The 22,315-nt window shown below is 32.2% G+C and overlaps 1 pseudogene; it reads right to left on the bottom strand.

Annotated features, from left to right (window-relative positions):
- Positions 1 to 8,306: 8,306 nt before the first annotated feature.
- Positions 8,307 to 8,437, bottom strand: LOC126016792 (uncharacterized; annotated as a pseudogene).
- Positions 8,438 to 22,315: the final 13,878 nt, after the last annotated feature.

A 22,315-nucleotide genomic window follows, 5' to 3' on the forward strand; every position in this document is an offset into this window, starting at 1 on the left:
AGGCACGGGGGACCATATGGGACACTGGGATTTGAACCAACCACCTTTGGTCCTGGATCAGCTGCTTGCAAGGCAAACGCCGCTGTGCTATCTCTCAGGGCCCTGAAGGAAACAATTTTGTGATTATTTTTTTAAATACATAAATATAGTTTGGTTTTGTTTGGTTTGTTTTTGGCTCTCACCCAGTGCTACTCAGGGCTTACTCCTAGCTCTGTGCTCAGGAATCACTGCTCATGAGCCTCAGGGGATTATATGGGATTTCAGGGATCAAACCTAGGTAGACCACATGCAAGGAAATACCTTAACAACAGTATTATCTTTTCTTTCCTGAAGTACACATCTTAAAATGAATGTTTTTTTATTAAAAAATATTTCATCCAAAAAAAACAAAAAACGAAAAACAAAAAAAAAGAATATACCAATGGTGTGTTTTGGGGCCGGCCAGGTAGCGCTAGAGGTAAGGTGTCTGCCTTGCAAGCGCTAGCCAAGGAAAGGACCAGGCATCCCATATGGTCCCCCCAAGCCAGGGGCAGTTTCTGAGTGCCTAGCCAGAAATAACCCCTGAGCATCAAACGGGTGTGGCCCAAAAAAACCAAAAAACAAAACAAAACAAAAAATATTTCATCCAAAATGTAACCACTAATGAAATTTTAGGAAAACACAAAACTAAATGATGTATATAGAGATTAAAAAAAAATATTTATATTATATATAGCAACAGTATCTAGGAAGATTGACATCAAGAGCATCAGTTTATGTCATATCTTACTTGATTTATTTTAAGGAATTCCTTAAAGAAGGTCTGTGCAATTTATAGATATGAGCTATTTTATATCAGCTTCATTTTACTTGATTTAAATTTCAAAGGCTCTGTAATCCCCCTTATCTACAGTGTGTATAATAATTATTTAATATAATTCTTCAATTTGGTCCATTATCTTAATAATCTTCATGTATTTCTCAATCCCAATCATGCTCTTTTAAGCACATAATAGATACAGATGTGTTTTATATATTATGGGCTCTTTTAAGCCCATAATATATATAGATGTGGTGCTGATGAAGTGTGAAGTAGCCAGTTCCATGTTAGTTAGATTCTGTGGAATCTTTAACAATTTAGGTCAAAGAGGAGATGAGAATTGGAACATGTTGTCTTTATAGCATGGCTTTTTACTCATTTTTTTTTTTTTGTGATAAAAATGTGAAGACAAGGGGTCAGAGTGATAGCACAGCAGTAGGGCATATGCCTTGCACGCAGCTGAGGACGAACCTGGGTTTGATCCCTGGCATCTCATATGGTCCTCCAAGCCAGGAGCAATTTCTGAGCACAAATTCAGGAGTATCTCCTGAGCATCACCAGGTGTGACCCCAAAACAAAAACAAAACAACAACAAAAATGTGAAGAGCATTGTGAAAAACAGAGTAAATGAAAATATTACAAACTGGTAAAGACTTACTGTTTTTATACTTTAATCTATGTACCTCTCAATTATCAATTTATTTTTGATGACATGTTTATATTTATATATTCTCGGTTATTTTTATTGTATATTTTTATTAATTTATATATTTTGTAATTCTAAAACCAACAACATAGTTCCCACTTTTCATGAACATAGTTAGATATATTCTGTAATATTTTATACTTTCTATTCTATATATTTTCTGTTTGTTTAATCATAGCTTACATTCAAACATTATTTTTCCAAAAATAAAAATATAAAATAGTACATAAATTAATTTGTTCATTTAAAATTTTAACATGGTTAGCTCATTTACTAGTTATTTATATATTTATAAAACAAAGATACAACTGGGCCTGGAGAGATAGCACAGCGGCGTTTGCCTTGCAAGCAGCCGATCCAGGACCAAAAGTGGTTGGTTCGAATCCCAGTGTCCCATATGGTCCCCCGTGCCTGCCAGGAGCTATTTCTGAGCAGACAGCCAGGAGTAACCCCTGAGTACCACTGGGTGTGGCCCAAAAACAAACAAACAAACAAACAAACAAAGCAAAGAAACAACTAATAATATCTTGTAAATTTATTCAGATTTCTTGAAACTCAATGTTTCTTTTTCAAACCAGTCATATGAATATTGAGTGGAAATATGATCAGACTTAAGCACCTGTTAGATCACTGACCATAATATCAATTCTCTCTTTAAATACTTCTTAAGCTCTCAACCTGGTAAAAAAGATAAGACATCTTGATTCAAAGACTGGCCAGTCAGTTATGAACCAAAAGTACAATAATAAAAGCAAGAAGTAAACATATTACTTATTACTATATAGTTTTAAAGATCAGAGGTTTCTGTACTTGCGAAAACTATGCATGACTTCGTAATTTATTTCTAAAATTATATTCATAGCATATACTTTTATATGGGTCAATGATACCAGAGTCAATACCCAATCAACAGCAAGCTATACACAAAGGAGACCTCTTACACTAGCAGTCCAAGGGGCAAAGGGGAGAGGTATGGGATGCATGCTAGGAACAGGGGTGGAGGGAGGACAACACTAGTGGTGGGAATGGTCCTAATTCACTGTCACTTTGTACCTTAAATATTACTGTGAAAGATTTGTAATTCACTTTGATCACAATAAAAATTATTAAACAAATAAATATATAATATATTGAGAATATGTATCTTTATAAAAATTTTTTAAAAGTTGTCATTTTCTCCATAACATAAAGTTTAATTGTAAATAAATCTTGCAAATAAATACTGAAAAAAATTTAATTTGTAGTTCAATATCTCCCTCTGCTGTTAGAAAGCACTAATGAAATTATTAACCATATATTTTTACTAAAATAATAATCTGTTTAAATATATTAAACTAAAATCATTACTTTTTTTTACAATTGCTTCTCCTTATTTTCAAATTAGGGTCCCTGTTTATATTTTTAAAAATTTTCATTTCTTGAACTGATTAAAGAAAAACTTTTTTATATTAAATTGTCAAGTAGAATAACAATATAATAAATAGCAAATAACACAAAGTATATGCCCTTCTTAATATTTATGCTTTTAATAAGTAATTATTCAAATTTTAGTTGATAAAATGGGTGGTGCAAATAAAATAATAAACTCATATTTCTGTATCTTTCAAATAATAAACATTTACAGTCTATTTGATGATACAGTGAATATAGTATTTTATTTTCTCATAATTTAAAATTTACAATTTTTTAGTATTTTTCTAGGAAAGAAATACTATTTTCAACACAAAATTTAGGGAAATAATCTGAAAATGAATGAGCCCTAAAATTATGGGATATGAACATGACCAATCTGTAACACCTGTCAGATCACTGACCATAATAATATCGATTCTCTGTGTAAATCCTTCTTAAGCTCTCAACCTGGTAAAAAAGACAAGACATCTTGATTCAAAGACTGGCCAGTCAGTTTTGAACCAAAAGTATAATAATAAAAGCAAGAAGTAAACATATTACTTATTACCACATAGTTTTAAAGCTAAGAGGTTTCTGTACTTGCAAAAACTATGCATGACTTTCTAATTTATTTCTAAAATTATATTCATGGCAGATGCTTTTATATGGGTATGACTTAATATCTCTACTGTTTATAACAACCAAGCAAAATAAATAGTACTTATATACATTTATATAACCTTTATTATCTAATAATGGAAATCAAAAACAACTGAAATTTTAATTAATGTAAATCAAGGGAATATGTAAATGAATTAAACTTTACAGCAAAACCAAAGTTTACAGGTAGGTTGATTTTAATCATTTAAGATCTGACACTGAAATTAACAGTTTATATTTATTTTTAGGTTTTTACTTTTTTATAAATTATTATTTTAAGGAGGAGGGGAAATATATCAAGTTCTCGAAATCCTTCAGCAAGCTTTTTATCTATTTATTAAATTTACAATCTACCTAACCATTCATCCATTTATCCATGTACCTACCTATCGACCTATGTACTTCTCATCAATAATCTATCTATCATCTATCTATCTATCTATCTATCTATCTATCTATCTATCTATCTATCTATCTATCTATCTATCTATCTATCTATCTATCTATCAAACATTCTATCCATCGATATCTGTATTTTTCAGGAGCTCAATATATCTTTCATTGAAAGAAATTATAACTGAGCCATTGTCTTTTCCTTGCCAGTTAACATTTTAGCATCTATTGTTTAAAACATTGAACTTCGACAATTTTTTTTGATTCTTTCTTCAGCTATTCACATCAGAGATTATTTCTATGATAAAGTTTCTTGTTATAACCCCTTAATGTTGCATTATTATTTACAGAATTAAGGTTCAATATTTCTCAATGATTTGACAGTAAATTCTTAACCTCTAGCAAGCTAGCTTTCTCGAAAATAAGAAAAAATTTAGAATCTTAGCCACAATTTCTATCACATTATATTTATGTTCAAAGAAAACCCTGATATTTGTAAAACACAGTGCATGCTATAACACTGAGTATTGAACTCAGGACATTAAGTTTTCAAGAAGAACATTTTTAACAACTAAATAATACCCAAGAGTTCCAAAATTATGCTACACTTGCTAAATTTAATTGATATTTTTTAAGTTCTATAATTCTTTGGAAGAAATTTTTATGCTTCAATTCAATCTTTGAACTAAATAATTCACCTAATATTAATGGAAGGTGCATATAATCATAGAATTAAGCAAATTAAAAACTATATTAGTCATAATTACAGTGTTAAAATAATGTGTTAAATGTTAATTACAGTATTAAAAGAATATTTATACTTTGTCTTTTCATATGAAATGGTATTATATTGCAAGTGCTGCCATCTGCTGGAAGAAGCTGTCACAGACATGCATATCTATGATCCTACATTTATTTGGTTACATAAGTATTGAATTAGAATCCCAGGTAACTCAAATATAAAACACAGAAAATTATAGAGTATTTTTTTCATTTTCTTCATATTTTACATAAAAATATGGCATTTCACAAATAGTTTTGAAATGCAAAATCAGTTTGGTATTATTTTCTAAATATTGTAGTTTCCAAAGAGACTTTTTGTTTCTTTGTTTAAAATCAACAACCAAACAATATTTTTTACAATATGTGAATACCAGAAACTTGACTTGCTCCATATTAATTGAAATTTTATTTGAAACCCTATTTTCAGCTGAAGTATTTATTTACAATCTACAATGCACAATATCTGCCTTGGAATTTTTAGGAAATAATTTTAGGAAATAATATAAGTGATTATAAAAAGATAAAACCAATTAAGTATTCATTAATATTATTTTCAGGTACTATAATCTATGAATATTGTTACATATATTTTTCTTTTGATGTTGTAAAGAACATTAAAATGCTTTTTTAAAAAGTACATCAATGTCAACAACTATAGCGTTAACAAATGAAATACATTTCGCAAATGACAACATTAAGAATCTAAAAAAAATTTGGGCTGGACATAGAGTTCAAAGGTTAAGTAAGGCACATGCTTTAAAAGCAGCTGACCCATGATCCATACTTGGCACCACTACATGGTCACCCTAATATCATTAAGAGAGGCTTCGAGAGGAACTGTATCTTCAGGCTCCCACCAACATCTGATGGCTGAGAATCACCAGGAAGGGACTTCTGGCCTTCTGAGAACTAACCAGTGTGCATCCAAAGAATATGTGTTTAAAAAAACCTAGGTCAGGACTGGGGAGGTAGGACTTAAAGTATCATAAAATGATAACCAAATTATTATAAAGGAGTGTTTAAAAAGAACAATGAAAAATAAGGTCTATGTCTTAATGAGTAAAATGCCGTCATTGACTACTGTAGATTTAATCTTGCTTCTCTTCCTGAAATTGCATTTTGCGACATGATCTAGGATTGTGGAGACTGAACTCAGCTGCTTCTCCAGATGAAGTTCTTAAGCAAATTATTCATCACTGCCCATAGAAACAGCAATAGGCATGTGTCCTACTATCTCTAAATATGATTGAAGATACAATATTTCAGCATCTAAATCCATCTGCATACGTCATGAGAACCTACCTCATTTTACAATTCTAGATGCAAGTGTGTTTTGTTTGGTTTATCATATTCTATGAATCCAAAGTCTTATATAAAGGTCATGTTCAGAGACCTTCTCCAAGCTCAGAAATGTGAGAAATAAGCACACTGAGGTGATTCTGTTAGATGGAATAAACATGTCAATGAGAATTTAGGCTTAAAGAGTTATACTGATGTTTTGGGAACTTCCTGGGCCATAAGCTATTCCAATTGTAAATATTATGGCAAGGCTAAGCCATGTAAGATTTTCACACAATAACAAACTCAGATAGCTGAGGAGGTGCACATTTTCCTGTTCCTAGAATCATTAATATTTAACACTTTATAGATGTTGTCTGGCATATTTCCATAGACTCCCAAAGGCATTAACTGAAGCATAAGAAGAAAAACAATATTCACACACTTATTGATAATATAGTTGATAAAAAGTCAAATTTTCCATCAAAAATTGGGGCCAAAACTTTAGTTCCCATTTGCTTTTACAACAGGAGCTAGGAGCTCTCACTTGGCTTCAAGGACACTGACTCACTCTGAGGCAGCAAATTCATTTCCAGAGGTACTCAACATAAAAGTGAAGACTGGTTGCTCTGTGACCTTCATATCCAGCTTACTTTGGAAGTTGTCAATTTCCAAACAGCCCTAGAATATGACCAGGCAATGATAGTCCTAATTTGGAAGTTGATGGAGAAATCATGACTAATTTTATGATGCATAACGACTGTCTCTTACCTGAAGAAGGTCTTCTAGAGCATTTTGTAGCTCAGGTAGACGTGGGAGGGGGACCTTCTGCACACCAGCTGGCCCTATGTGTAAGAATGCAACATCTGACCTTCATAGGAAATAAACTGACTTTGAAAGCAGGATTAAAACGTCTGTATTATAAAACCCACAGTTGTAATTAAGAGTCTTTCATCAAAAAACTGTGGCACAACTGAACTTTAGGGAGGACTTTGTTCTGGTGGCCGACCTTGTTCAACATCAGAAGGAAATGGCAAAGCACTGATTTATCTCTTCAAGAATATGGTAGTGAGGGCTCTCCCTGGAGAAACTGTCCATTTGGAATCTCAGAACCTGGAAAATGACAGATGGTACTTATTTCTCACATACATGTCTGGCCTAATCTTGACAATCTCTGGATGCTACCACTTCATATGGTTGATCCCAAGGACTGTAGACTCAACTGTCTGTCCAAAATATAACTTACTTAGGTATAAATACAAATAAACAAATGTAACTAGAAAGAACAACCATTAAAAAAACATTCAAATCTAGGTATAGTCATAAATATATTTTTTGAGGGGCCACATGTTTTGATAATTAGGGGTTATTCAGGCTTTGTGCTCAGTGATCATTCCTGGTGAAGTTCACAGAACCATATGGGCTGATGGGTATAAAACTTGTTTGGGCTGAATGCAAAGCAAATGGCCTACTCACCATAATATGTCTCTGGCCCCACAGATAGTGTGGTGAACTAGGTCACATTTTATTTATATATATTTTACTTATTATAAAGTTTAACTAATGTAGAGGCTGAAGAATCAATACCCTGGTATGTCTTGGTCAAAGCTGACTTGAGTTTTGATCTCTAAAACCAGATATAGTCCCCTGTGTACCTCTAGGAGTGAACTCGAGCACAAAGTCAGGATAAAGTACTATAAGTTGTAGCCAAACTTTCACCATCAAAAGCAAAATTAACAAAAAGAATGAATGAATCTCGGATGATACTATTAATAATGCAACCTATTCAAACTTACTGTTGGCAAACAGTAAAATAATCATATATGTAATTTCCTTTATTCCTCAAACCTTTATGGAATTTTTATCATTCTTCTCCAGGAGAAGTAATTTTTTTTTGAAAGTTCAGGTGAATTAAATTTGGAGTTTATAGCAATTCCAATTTATCTGATTTTATAGTCTGCTTTTCTTGATTTCTGTAGTGTTAGACTGTGGTGTACAAAATACTCACCTATTGGTGTTTTTCTAATATGGAGGTGACTCCAGTATTATTGGATCCTGAGGAAAATGAAAACAGACTATTGACATCAAAATAAGTCCAAGTTACTCAGTGCTCTACCATTGCAGAATAATATGAACTATGGTTCTAAAAAATGAGCCAAGTAAATACCTTCAAAACTCTGTTCTTCAGAGAAAAATGGAACTATGAAATCATAACCATTCTAATTTAATTTCCTTACCTATTCCTTCTATTGAGTGGTGTGAATATTTAATTGGATTTGAGATATTTTGATTTTTTTAAAAGTATGCAGTTGAGTTTCCCATATTTGGGGAAATTGCAGGGGTCAGCACATCCAGAGTCCAATGGATAAGCGTCATCCTGGGAAAACCACCTTCATGATCATGGTATCTCCCCTTCCAGGTATTATTTTGCTTTTTTTTTTTTTAACGAGGATAACATTAATTTGCAAGGATCCTTATGGTTTTGGGAGTCAATTCGGATCCTGGCACATTTAAGGTAAGTGTTCTCATATTGTCTCACTCTCTGCTCTAATTTTATTTTACTTTAAATCTTTGACTACAGAGTATTACATAAAATAATAAATTTTAAATATTGTTAGGAAACACTTATTTTCTATTAAGATACAGAAAGGTGAGCTTACATTTAAAATTAAAAAATTAAATGCTTAAGATCATCTTTAATATATTCCTTTTAATTTATATGTACCATATTTTGCAGCATATAAGATGACTTTTGAAACGAAAAAATGTCAACGGAAAATCGGGGATAATCTTATATGCCGAGTATATCCCGAAAAATGTTTCAATATGCGGCTAAATGAAAATTGTCTGAATATTGCCACAAAACAAATTTTCTAACTTGATCCTGCACCAATCACTGCCAGGCTGCTCGGACCGCCTCTCTAACTCAGCCAATCCAAGCAGGCTTTTTATGCATGCAAATTAGACAATGTTCTGGACCTGAATCTACACTGTAAAAAGCCTGCTCAGATTGGTCAGAGTCAGAGAGGAAGTCTATTACAGTATAATCTTTGAACCTTTGCTTGTTGTGATTGGCTCACTGTGGTACATACAGTTGCAGCACAGGAACATTCTGTCTGATACAGCGAATATAGGCCTAAACCTATGTTTTAACTGCAAAATTAGGGGGTCGTCTTATACACCCAGTCGTCTTATATGCCGGCAAATACAGTATATATATACACACTTTAGCTAGCTTTATATATATGTATAAAGGACATTAGGCTTTCAGTTATTTATTTCCATCATTAATAATTCTGACATCTTTGGTTAAAGTGATAGTACAGCAGATAGGGATTTATCATGGAAAACCAAGTTCAATCCCTAGTACAATATATGATCCCCCAAGCACTGCTAGGAATAATTTATGAGTACAGAACCAGAAAAAACTTCTGAGTTCTGCAGGATGGGGCATATAAAACCAAGCCAAACAAAACATAAATAAAATATTTCTTAGGTTCCTGAGAGAACATGACAATAAATCAACTTATTTTTACATGAGCATTTTAGGTCTTACCTTTTATGAACAACTTTGTTGCTGCAGGCATCTTGCGTCTCAGCAACTCTAGTTGGGGAAAATACTCTTCACTAGAGGAAAGTGGGTGATCATGAGCAGCCTTCAGAATATGAAATATGAAATAAAGAAACAACACACAAGTGTGTGGAGTCAACACTTCTTCTGGCATGCATGTGACAAGTTTAATCTTTAAGCAGGAAGTTTTTATAAGTGTTAAAGCCAGTCATAGGTATTGAGAAGAATGTTTACAGTTGCAAAGCAGAGTTTAACAGTAAGCAATACATCAAGCTATGGGTTGAGCCATAAAAATTCTGAGTTACAAAGGAGAAGGTTATATATAACTCAAGGCAGCTCTAGCAACTAAATTCAGATACAAAATAAGGAATTATTAAGTAGAAAAAAAATCTAGGAACACAATTTTCACTGGGATGAGCTCTATTACTTTAGAGGTCCAAGTAAAAGAAAGAGCTAAATTCAGTAAGGTGCAGTTCGCATTTTCTGGGAAGAGTGAATAGCCCAGGATCTGCATTCTGGCTACACCCTTGATTACCAGAAACTGAGGCTGCAAGGACATTTTTAAAAAAGAGGAAAAATACTGTCTTTGATTTTGGTGCTAAATATTAACCAGAAAGAGGGTTCTCTTTGTAATCTTCAGTGCTGGGATTTCTGAAAGAATTTTATTGAGGCCATATTTTGGCCTGAGATTTTAGAAGGGAAAGATAACCAAATATGACAGAAAATGTAATACCATACCATGGATTTATCTCTTCAGGAATTCCTCAACTATCCACACAGGGGAAGAAACCTCCACAGTGGGCCTTTTGAGGAAACCTATGTGTTCTATTTTTCAGTTCTCCATACCAGGAGGATCTGGGGATACATCTGGTGGGCCTCCTGAGTTCCCCTTACATGAAGATGTTTATGCATGGCGTGGCACTTTGTAAACCACATAGTTTAAATAAAGTAATTAAAAAAACACATATTTCTCTCATCAGAATATTTTAATCATATGTTTGGTTAAAAAATACAAATTAAAAATGTATTAGTGGGGACAGAGTGGTGGTGCGGAGTGATAAGGCATCTGTTTTGTCAGGGCTAGCCTAGGACAGACCGTGGTTCTATCCCCTGATGTCCCATATGGTCCCCCAAGCTAGGAGCGATTTCTGCGCACATAGCCAGGAGTAACCCCTGAGCGTCACCGGGTGTGGCCCAATAAAAGAAAAAAATGTATTAGTAATATCATAATTATAAATATTATTATCTAATATAATTCTAACCATCAGGACAAAGCCCCTGTGGTGGAGCTCTTTAATGACTCTTTCCCATGCAATATTTATCTTTGTGCTGTTTATATCTGACCCCTTGTTTATATCTATGTTTATCTATAACCCCTTGTTCTGCTAACTTCAAAATTGGGGATGCTGATTTTTTTTTTTTTTGTATTTTCTTGTCCTATTCTAATTATTTTCTTGACTTGTTATGATAAGGTTGGGAATTCCACAGGCACCCCTCTAATGACTCCAAGAGGCAGAGACCATGCAAAAGCAAAGGGTTTTATTATATAAGCACATGCAGGGGCTCTCAATGTGGCCTAACATAAGCCAGAGGATGAGGTCCAGAACAAGATTTAACAAGCTTTTATATAGCTTTTCAGACAGTGGGAAATTATAGTAGGGTGGTTCATTTCAGGAAGTAGTTACACTTAACATTTGCTCAGTTATATTTTTGCAAGATTTTGATAACCAGGAGTCATAAGGTGTACAACAGTTAAAATGTATCTTTTGGTCAAGGGCGAGTTCTTGGGATTTAGGAAGGAGTAGGGTCCAGGGAATTAAGGGCAAGTCGTCAGGAAACTCAGAGAAAATTTATTTTATTTTGTTTACCTTTCAGTTATTTTAAGTTATTTTCCTGGTAAGCTTCCTCTAACAAGTACAAGTTTTATATGGATCTTTTTAAATATCTTCTATTTTCTTTTTAAATTCTTTTAAGTTTACATTCTTTTCCTGAATGTCTAGGAGACATCACATCTCAGACAGAAGAAAGAGAAATCTTTATGCCAGGGCGTGAATAAAAATGTGGGAGTAATTGTGAAGGCTCTGCAGTTGTGATGGAGCTGAAGATCAATTTTACAACAGAACAAAACAAAGACTAGAAATGTTTACCCAGTTTCTAATGACATTGAGCAACCACCCCCTACCTATTGAAATTGGGTTGTTTTTTATCTCTATTCAAAAAATACGGAGTAAAAAATGTACAAAGTACAAGTAGAGCAGCCCAGCAGCAGCAACAACAACAATAAAACTATAGAAGAAATTAAGTTACATAACATCAAAAGTTCTCCCTTGTAACCGTAGTACCAATCTTAAACCAAAGATATTTCCTTTTGCTTTACTTTTAGTTTTCTTTTAGTTAGTATTTTTTTCTGTGTATTAGGTTAAAACTTAAATAGGAAAATCCTTTAGAATTTTTTCATAGGCTTTGTAAAATTGGGAGGACTTTTTTCTGTCCTTTATAACATTTAGACAATACACGCATTACAGATATTTAATTTAAGACTATCTTGATAGGATTGAAGCAGCAGTTTTTTTCATTTAATTTTAAAACATAAATGTTTGGAGATCACAACATTAAATAAAAATTGTAGCTTATGGAAAGCAGAAAAATAAATTGTTACTTTCTGCATGCATTGACAGAATCATAAAACATTATTAGATGTGATTTTCAAGAAATTACTCTAGTGGATTTTAACCACATTAAGTTCAATTGCATGGTTTTACATTTAAACACTCTAGAAAAAGAAAGTGATATTTAGTTACAATGTGTTTTTCAGTAGAAATGCAATACCATTTTCTACTATAGTTGTCACCGAATATTGTTGTCAATATTGATATTGAGGTATTAAGAATTAGTTAATTTACTCAAACTTCTATTATAAAGAAAATCTTTTTCAGAGATTAGGAAGAAGCTCAAAATGCAGTACAAAAGCTTTGCATACTAGAGACCTGGATTTTCTCCATATCCCTATAGTTCCCCAAGAACTACTATGAACTACTCCTGAGCACTGATCCTAAAACAAAGCAAACGAAAATCACATTTATTTCAATTGCAAGCTTAATTACCGCAAAATTAGCCATGCCTCTGATTCAATGATTATTTAAATCCAAAGTAATTTTAACATTCCCCATATTAAGTTCATGCTTCATTAGATAAACGTTATTGATCAAACACATTTTCCAACATTTCTGCATTGATTACATAATTATTTAGGAGTATGTTTTCAAAATTCACATATAATTTTGAAGCAAATGAATTCATTTCTCTAAAGTGCAATTCACATTTTAAAAAGTAATGGAACCAATCATATACACAATTATTATAAGTACCAAACTAAGAGCACACTTACTGCTTTAATGGTTACTATAAGCAATTTAATGCCTCTTATAATTCCCTTTATTTTCTACCATATAAATAAATGATGCAAGCTTCCTATATATAGATTTTCAGTTCTTCTGCAAGTTTAAATTTTTTTAGTACTTTATTTAAATTACAGTATCTAAAATAAAATTTAAAAATTAAAACTAATTAGAGTTGAAAGTTCTGTGTTTAGGAGTATTTTTTTTTGTTTAGTATTTGTTTATGTTTAGTATGAGTGGGGTTTACTTATAAACTATAGTTAATTATATTCCTGTAGATTACATTGCATACTTATAATAGTGCTCATATGTTCAGCTTGGATGTACACTTATTGAACTTCACTAAAATGTCCAACAGGCTCTACAAATATATATAACTTTTAGTTTCCTTTTCATTGAACTCATTGATTCTGTCTCTCAAATCTCATTGGAGTACAAGACAAATAGTTCATTGTCTAAGACAATGAGTTTGTCACTGTTCTTCTGGTAAAACTTAAACCTGAAACTTTCACAGAGATTTAAGTTTATACAGTTGAATGCTTTCTGAAATTCCAAGTCCCGTTAGTTAAAGAAAACATTTCTTCAGAAACCATGTCTCGACCCTCAAGTTTCCCTGGACATCACAGGTGAGCATACACTACCCATCACACTAACACACATATTACATCATATATAAAATTATTACAAAGTACTAACTGATATGCAGTTATTATTTCTCCATGTAATTAGGAGCATTTTATTAAATCTAAAATGCACAAAATTAGGAAAGATTGCCTTTTAGTTTTAAACTTATAAGAATATATATTTCCCCTGAGTATATTCTACACATAATTAAGAAATTAATTTGAAGATCTCTAAATAAAAGACGTGACATTTAAAGGTAAAATGTAGCTTTTTTTCAATATATCAGTAATAATTGTTTAGAAAATTTCAATATGTATTAAAATCTAACCAAAAAATAACAGAATGACTGGCTAAATTAATTTAAAGCATATCATATTCCTCAAATTAATGTTGAATAATTTCTATATAACATTAATACAAGTTTTCCATATGAGTTTGAACAAGGTGAATTGCTTATGAAGTTTTATTGAGGGTAAAAATATGCTTAATACCAATAAATTAACAAGAATAACATAAGTCAACCTCCTGATCCAGAATAAATTCAGGTGCAATCACTAGAATATAAAATAGATAAATAAGCAATAGAATATAAAATTCTCTAAAATAAAAATGTGAGTACATGAATTATAAAAGTGATTTGTCCATTCTCTCCATTTATGTCAGATAAATCCCCACAATTCTTAAATACTAAACAAACTTAATAAATAATGACATATTAAAAATAACTAACTCTTTTTTTCTTCGAATTTTTGATGCAGGAAGTCCAAAGAAGTTACCTTTCCAAATTGAAGAAGAAAATATGTACCGAGGTTTTTTTTACTTATTTTATATTTTTAAATTTTTTGTGCCAGGTTTAAGCCTAATATCCAATGCAATTAATAATCTATAATCACTTTAAGAGTCATCTAATTGAATTTTTAAAGTAAGACATATTAAACATAACTAAAAATGTAGCAATGGAGAATTTTTACCTAAAGTCATAAATATGTTTTACTAAGATATATTAACCTAAGAAATTTATTCTGTCTGTAATAATTTATAAACATTTATAAAATTTATAAAAAATATATTTGTCATAATTATATAGTTTTAAAATCTTCAGATGTGCGGGGTCCTGCAAGCCCCCCGGAGGGGCCCGGCCAGCGGGAATCAGCTGAGAGGCTCACGGACAACCGCACCTTTATTTAGCAGGGCTAGAAGAACAACCACACCTGTAAAAAATCTAAGAGAGGTTAATAATAATGACCTTAGGCGATCAGACCGGACTAAGGTGGTCTTTATTGGGGTTCAGCATCTCTTATATAGAGGAGGAGAAAGGGGCAGGTAAAAAGACGGTGTCAATCATACATTTTGGCACGAAAGCCCTGAGACAAAGGCAGTAAATCATCTTCCAGAGGGGAGGGAGAAGCAGTGACAATTTTACAATCATTCCCAAGTCAGCAGCTTTCAAGAAATTGCCCTATGACCCTAAAGTAGGGTCTGTAGCTCACTATCCGGAACTCTCAGCAGTTTGTGATGGGGCAAGCTTTGTTGCATAGCCATTAACTCCGGAATGAAGTTAAAGGGAGTAGCCCATATCTGGGAATGGTATGGGGTTGTTTGCTTTCTCTCCGGGCTTCAAAGTGAATCATTCCTGCAGCTGCAAATACCTTTCCTGTTAGTTCAAGGGCTTACAGCAAGGACTGCACGTAGGCAGCTTTTAGATGAAAAAAGCTGGGTTAAGACAGAAGACAGAAAAATTGGTCTCTGACAGGACACTGTCTCCAACACAGATGAATGGACCTGTGCCTGGAAGTTAGTACAGGGCTAAAGCACTGGCCTTCTAAGTGTGACTGACTCTAAGCTGAGAGGAGTGAAACCTTAACACAGAGCCAGTGGTAAACACAGACAGAAAAGATGATATGTGCAAGTCACAATATCTGCAACCTAGGTAACATAGATTCAAAGTATAGTCAGTATAAAAATACTCATTTGTTTAATAAAAGATGATAGAATTAATTAATTATGGTGAATAAAAGGACACTTGCATTTTGACTTTTTGCATAAAATAGAGAGAATATCTTGTATTGTAAAGAATGTGTTATTTTTTTCTTAAATAATCATATATTTTGCATCTCAAAGAATGTTGCCTGTAACTGAATCTGTTTCTAGGAATCTCTCTCTCTTTTTGTAGATACTATTGAGAATATAAATAAAGGATGTCGGAAATAATTTGTTATAGAACTGTTAAATATTATATGAAAAAGACAAGGCAGCTAATGTTTTGTTTTTCTCCCCTGTGTGTGGGGAGTGGGGAGGAATGGTGGCTCTGCAATCAGGGTTAACTTCTGGAATGCCTGAGGGGATCAAATAAGGTATTTGGAATAGAACCTGATTCAGGAGTTCCCACTTCCTGCAGTTGGCATTTTTAAGTAACCAAGTGAGTGTATCAGAAAAGCAGTTGGTACTTCCAATCAAGACACAGAAAACAATTAATATTATAATAAACAGAGACATTGGATTTTTATTATAATGATTCCAGGAACAGATGATACTAGACTCCACAGTTTATATACAGTGATATTCATTTAGGAATGTAATCTTGGTATAACAAGATTTCTTATTTATATAAGAAAAGTCATAGACTGACTTCTAGTGACTTCACAATGTATATGAAATCTCCCAATACAGATGTGAATAATCAAGATTATATGAGGAGTGGGTTAAATTTAATTAGAAATCAATTTAGGAACTTAACATTCATGGCTTTAAAAGTCCTAAATTTCATTAGAGTTACTTGATTTCCTTCTATATATACACATACACACACACACACACACACACACACACAGAACTGCTCTTTAAGGATGTTGCATATGTTAAAAATTACATTTTACAAGTGCTCATAATAAAATAAACTTGAATAAACTTGCTTTTAGTTCAAAGGGATCCAAATTTAAATAAATATAGTGCAGAAAGAAAACAAGTAATTAATCTTCTAAGCACATAAATGAAGGTACCACAATCTTGGAAAACAGTAAGTAAAATATGCAATGCTGTGTATTTGTGTGTTGTATTAGTATAAAATATAGAGTTCTGGTGTTGGCGTGAGGCCTTTCTTATCACGGCTCCCTTCTGTAGCCCCTTGGCCAGTGGGTCTGTAGGTTGCAGGATAATGGCAGAGAGATTCACAATCAATCAGATAAAGTTTCAGGAGAAGCCAGTTTTATTACATGGCCCTAACCTCCATGGACATTTGTCCACATCTTAGCTAAGTTTTTCATTGCAGCCTCTTTCCTGCTGCTCTCCGTGATCCCTTGCTGCCCCTTTTCTTTTTCTTTCCCCCAGGTAACACCTTTATTTCCAACCACAACCCCCTCCCAACTGTGGGTGGCTCTAACCATCTATATATATATTTATATATAACTTTGGGTATATATATATATATATATATACATATATATAAGCTATATATAGATTTGTACAAACACACAGACTCAAATCTCATACTCATGGATTTTTTTCTTTCTTTTTTTTTGGTTTTATTTCATCTTACCATAATATAAGAAGAGTATTTTATTAAATCTGAAAAAATATCAACAAAGGACCAATAGAATTTATTTGTACTTGTTTAGGCTTATCATTATATAAAATATTACAATAGTCTATAATATCTGCATGTTATTTTTATTATTTAATTACAAATGCTTAATTTGTTGGCAATAACGATCACTGCATTTTCTAGTTTCTTTTTGCAAAAATGCAAGTATTTTTCTTACATTCATGCCCATGTAATATCATCACCCAAACTATCATCAGTAAATGTAAATTGTTTTTATTTTAGTAAAATTTGGAAATTTGCTATTTTATATTACTCAATTTGTACAATAATGAATAATACACCAGAGATGACATTTGCCTTGTGTGTGGCCAACCCAGGTTCGCTCCCCAGCAACCAATAAGGTCACCTGGGCCTGCAGCAAGTGATTTTTTAGGGCAGAATATGAACCTCAATGTGTGTGGCCCCAAAACAAAACAAAACAAAACAAAAAATTTGTAACAATAAATTGATTTTAATCTTGAATGTTTAGCTAGAAAATCACAGAATTATATTGACTTCTGTGTAATGCATGAGCAATAACCTTATAAATATTTTCTCAAGTTTTATGTCAATTATTATGCCACTATTTTAATTAGGAAGCAGAAGCACTAATTATTGAACATTCATACAAGTTGAATAAAAAAGGAATATTTTTTGACGAAATCAGGAAACAAATTCAGTAAAATTAACCAAATTCTTGTACTTATCTATTCACCTATTTAATTCTTAGCATGGGAATTTAATACAGATTAAGTGGCTCTTTCTGTTGGGGACTGACTTGTTTGAGGCCATTTTGCTATTCTTTCTGCCATAATCCAGCCTTTCACCTAAAGGCTACATGCAGTCTTGCTGTACTTTCAAAGTAAGCATTGCCAAAATAGATAACAACAAAAATAAAACTGCTTTCATTTAGAACGTGAGTGTGTGTGTGTGTGTGTGTGTGTGTTTGTGTGTGGAGTGGAAGTACTTTGAACAGTATTCTAGTAGCTGTATAATTGGGAATATAGCCATAGAGAATTTGGAAAATAAAGAGACAGAGACTAAAGATTTTATATAAAAAGTAGATACAAACATTTTAACATTTTAATTTCATGATTCAGAGCATTTGTGTTGTGTGTAGGACACTTGCCTTCCAAGCAGTCAACATGTTCAACCCCAGTAACCCATATGATCCCCTGGAGCATAACATGAATAATTCCTAACTGCAGAGCAAATAGTAGCTCCTGATTCCTGAAAACCTTTTGATGTAGTTCTAAAACCAATCTAATAATTCAACAATAATGTAATCTCAAATAAGATCATTTAATGCTTTAGATACTCTAAAAATTAAAAGAGATAAATATTTTAAATATATTTTCATGAAACTTTACAAGAAATTAGAATAAAGATTAAAATATTAATTCATTGATACCATGCAGTTTTGGTGAACTCAACTATCTTTCAGCTTTCTGATTATTTTGAAAGGGTGCAAACTATGCTATTCTTAAATTTATTATGGATGGAAGCAATATAAGACTTATGATAATGCATCAACTCTATATGCAGATCAGTGAGAGCTTAAGGTCTACTAAGATCTATTTATACTTAATTGATGCATGTTTTTATCATTCAGAATACAGAATTATTTAAAAAGTTAGGGGAAAAACAAAGCAAAATTTACTATAATTCAATTATCAGCAGGGTATATCTAAATATAATAGCACGAAAATCTTGATGTATTACAAATATGGAGTAAAAAATATAGTATAGTGTTTAGGGTGTTTTTCTTGCATGATTCTGACCTTTGTTTTATTCCTAGCATCCCTTCTAACCTCTGAGCACTTACAAAAGTAAGTCTGGATTGCAGACTCAAAAGTACCCCCTAAGCATAACTTGGATGTGCCTCAAATACCTCCCAAAAAGAAAAAAGAAAATATTAATATCAATTTAATATCAACATTAATTCAAAATATAAATGAACATTAATAAAATTGCTGAAACTTTCTCATCAATATATTCTTTATAACTTTGGAACAATGTTATCATTGTTTGGTACACACTAGGAAATCTATCTAATACTCTTCTTCACATTAATTTATATTGTTACATACTTTTTAAAAGATTTTCTTTTTCATCAATATAATTTAAATTTTCTGAGCCTTTTTACTATAGTACTTAATACTATTTTTGGGTGGAGGGGCACACCAGTGACGCCCAGGTCTTACTCCTGACTATGTGCTCAGAAATAGCCCTTGGCTTGGGGGACCATATGGGATGACAGAGGATCAAACAGCCGTCTGTTCCAGGTCAGATGAGTGCAAGGCAAATGCCCCACTGCTGCGCCACCGCTCTGGCCCCAGTACTTAGTACTTAGTACTATTTGAGGCAATAACTTAATACTTAATACTGTTTTGGGGTTCTATATTAAGCTATGGAGAAATATATAATGTTAACTAGCTTAAATTATATTTTGTCATTTCTTACTCAGTTAAAATGTAAATTTATGTTTGTAAACAATCAGGTACAGATATCTAAACTGTTTACATAATAAATTTTTGGTGTACATTTGTATATTTACTTGAATTTATTGACATTATTCATACTTTTCAAATATATACAATCAGTAGTATAACATAGAAAAAATATTAAGGAATTGCCTTAGTTCCAGTTCAAAAATAAGAAGAAGAACCAGAATGTTAGTAGTTTAAGTGACAATATGGAGCCAAATGCATCGCGAACACATTACCCAAATTCTGATGACTCAGAGAATAAAAGATGGACCTTTGTCCTATCAGAGACAGTCAATATGTCTCTTTTCCTTTGTTTTCTTTTGCTTCTTTTTAAGACTTCTTTAAGCCACTCACATTCATAAGGTAATTTTCTTTACTAATTACACCAATTAAAAGGCTAATGCAATCTGGAAGCTCTCTCAGACACTTTCAGAAATGTTTTACCTGCAATCTGGGCAATGGTTATTCTGGTTCAAGTTGATAACAAAACTTTGTGAAACATGAAGTTAAATATCACGTGGACACTTCGCTGTTTTTCATGCTTTAGTTTCCTGAACTTCCTAAATTGTGTTGTAGATATCCTCAGCTTTAGAAGATTCTGTGTCATTTCTTCTATACTAGAATCTCTTTTCTGTCCTATATGAGAATTGTGTTATACAGTGTTAAACCATATCACGTTGTATCAGCAATCTCAAACTATTTTAGTTTTTGGAATTTTTATTCTCTTGTATAATCTTTTACCTCCCCATCAAGAGTTCAATATTATCATTAAAATTTTGTAAGTTTTTTTGTTTTAAATTTCAAATCATAGTCCACTTTATTTTAATGTATCTATTATACATCTCATTATCTTTATATCAGTATATTAATGTTTATCTTTAATATGTATTAATTCACCTTATTCACAATTTTTATTTTGTATTTTCAAAAATATATTGTATCTTTCTGATAATAGGTGTCAGGAATAACTGATTCAACTAATCATCTACTTTCTTGTTTCTTTGTAGAATTTTATTATTATTGTGATGTTAATGTTTTTGATAGCAGACTTTTGAGACTGATTGCTTGAGGTGGGTATAAAAGAGGAAGCAAGCCTTAGCTTTCCCCTTGCCTCCTGTTGCTTAAAGATCCATTTTTGTTATTTTAAAGTCTTCATTTTTGATATTCCTTCAAACTCTTGGACTCTTAAAATAGATTAAAAAAAATCAAAAATATTAATAAATTCTGAGGTCTTAAGATCACAGTAGACCAGGAAATAATGGATATAACCAAAGCAGACCTCTGAATAAATAACCTAAAGGCACCCTAAAAATAGTGGGTTAGTCTTATTTTAATAGGAAAAGTTCTGAACTTAGTTCTATAGTTAGTTCCGTCCTTATTGGGGAGTTTCTTTTCTTTTGCTTTGCAATGAATCTTTCCATTTTCTACCTATGAATCTGAACATTTTTATTTCTCAATTTTTTATCCTTAAAAATGTCAAAGAACCTGTGTACTAACACAGAGACTTGCCATTAAGGCTCCTATATTAGTATGGAATAAATCTTAAAAGTCAAAATTATGTTTAGTCATTTTTAGTTATTTACCTTGATTTTATTATTATTACATTTAATTATGTTTGATTTTAAGATCAATTTTTTTCTTAAGGAGTTGGGATCAAATCAAAACATAGAAATTTAACAGATATTTCCTGATTTACAGTAAATCTTCATTGTATTATATATCTGTGTGCAATTCCTGGTACTGTAAATATGCAATTTATTTTATAAGTATAACCTGCTTTTCATTACTGGAGATATCTCATTAAGGCCTATAAAGTTTTTGTTTTGTTTTTATTTTCAAATATATTATTTTATCATTCTTTACTTATCTATGGTGAATTTCTTCCTTTGACCTAATATTAGGTCTGTCTGACCTTTAAAAAGATGGGTGTTCAAAGTGAATTATTGCAATAAAATGAACTGAAAAATATTAGAAAAATATTTTCTTTTACTCTCTCATACAGCATAGTATCAATGTTGTTGATTACATAAATTAATAATTTATTAACAAGATTTTCTTTCATTAACAAGATGCACTATATACTATATATCAAGAGACTATTTAAATTCTCTTACTCATTTCCTTTTGAAATTAATTTTACTAAAAGTAATATATTTTAATTTTTTCAGAAAAAGCAATTTGATTTTATTTTAGTTAAGTTAACCAATGAATTCATTTTTGCATTTTGAGCAAGACCCTATTTATTGTATTTTATTTTTTGTGCTTGATTTTTTTCCCTATGATCATAATAAATCTTTTTTTAAGAATATGCTGTCAAGGGGCCGGAGTGATAGCACATTGATAGGGCATTTGCGTTGCATGGGGTTGACCAAGGATAGATTTTTTTTTTTTTGCATTTTTTGGGCCACACCCGGTGATGCTCAGCAGTTACTCCTGGCATTGCACTCAGAAATTGCTTCTGGCTTGGGGAACCATATGAGATGCTGGGGATCAAACCAAGGTCAGACGCATGCAAGTGCCTTACCACTGTGCCACTGCTCTGGCCCCATCAAGGATGGATCTTGGTTCAAATTCTGGAGTCCCACATGGTCCCCAAAAGCCAGGTGTGATTTCTGAGTGCATAGCCAGGAGTAACCTCTGAT

The sequence above is a fragment of the Suncus etruscus genome, chromosome 8 (genome assembly GCF_024139225.1).
Source record: "Suncus etruscus isolate mSunEtr1 chromosome 8, mSunEtr1.pri.cur, whole genome shotgun sequence".
In the NCBI taxonomy this organism is placed as follows: Eukaryota; Metazoa; Chordata; class Mammalia; order Eulipotyphla; family Soricidae; genus Suncus; species Suncus etruscus.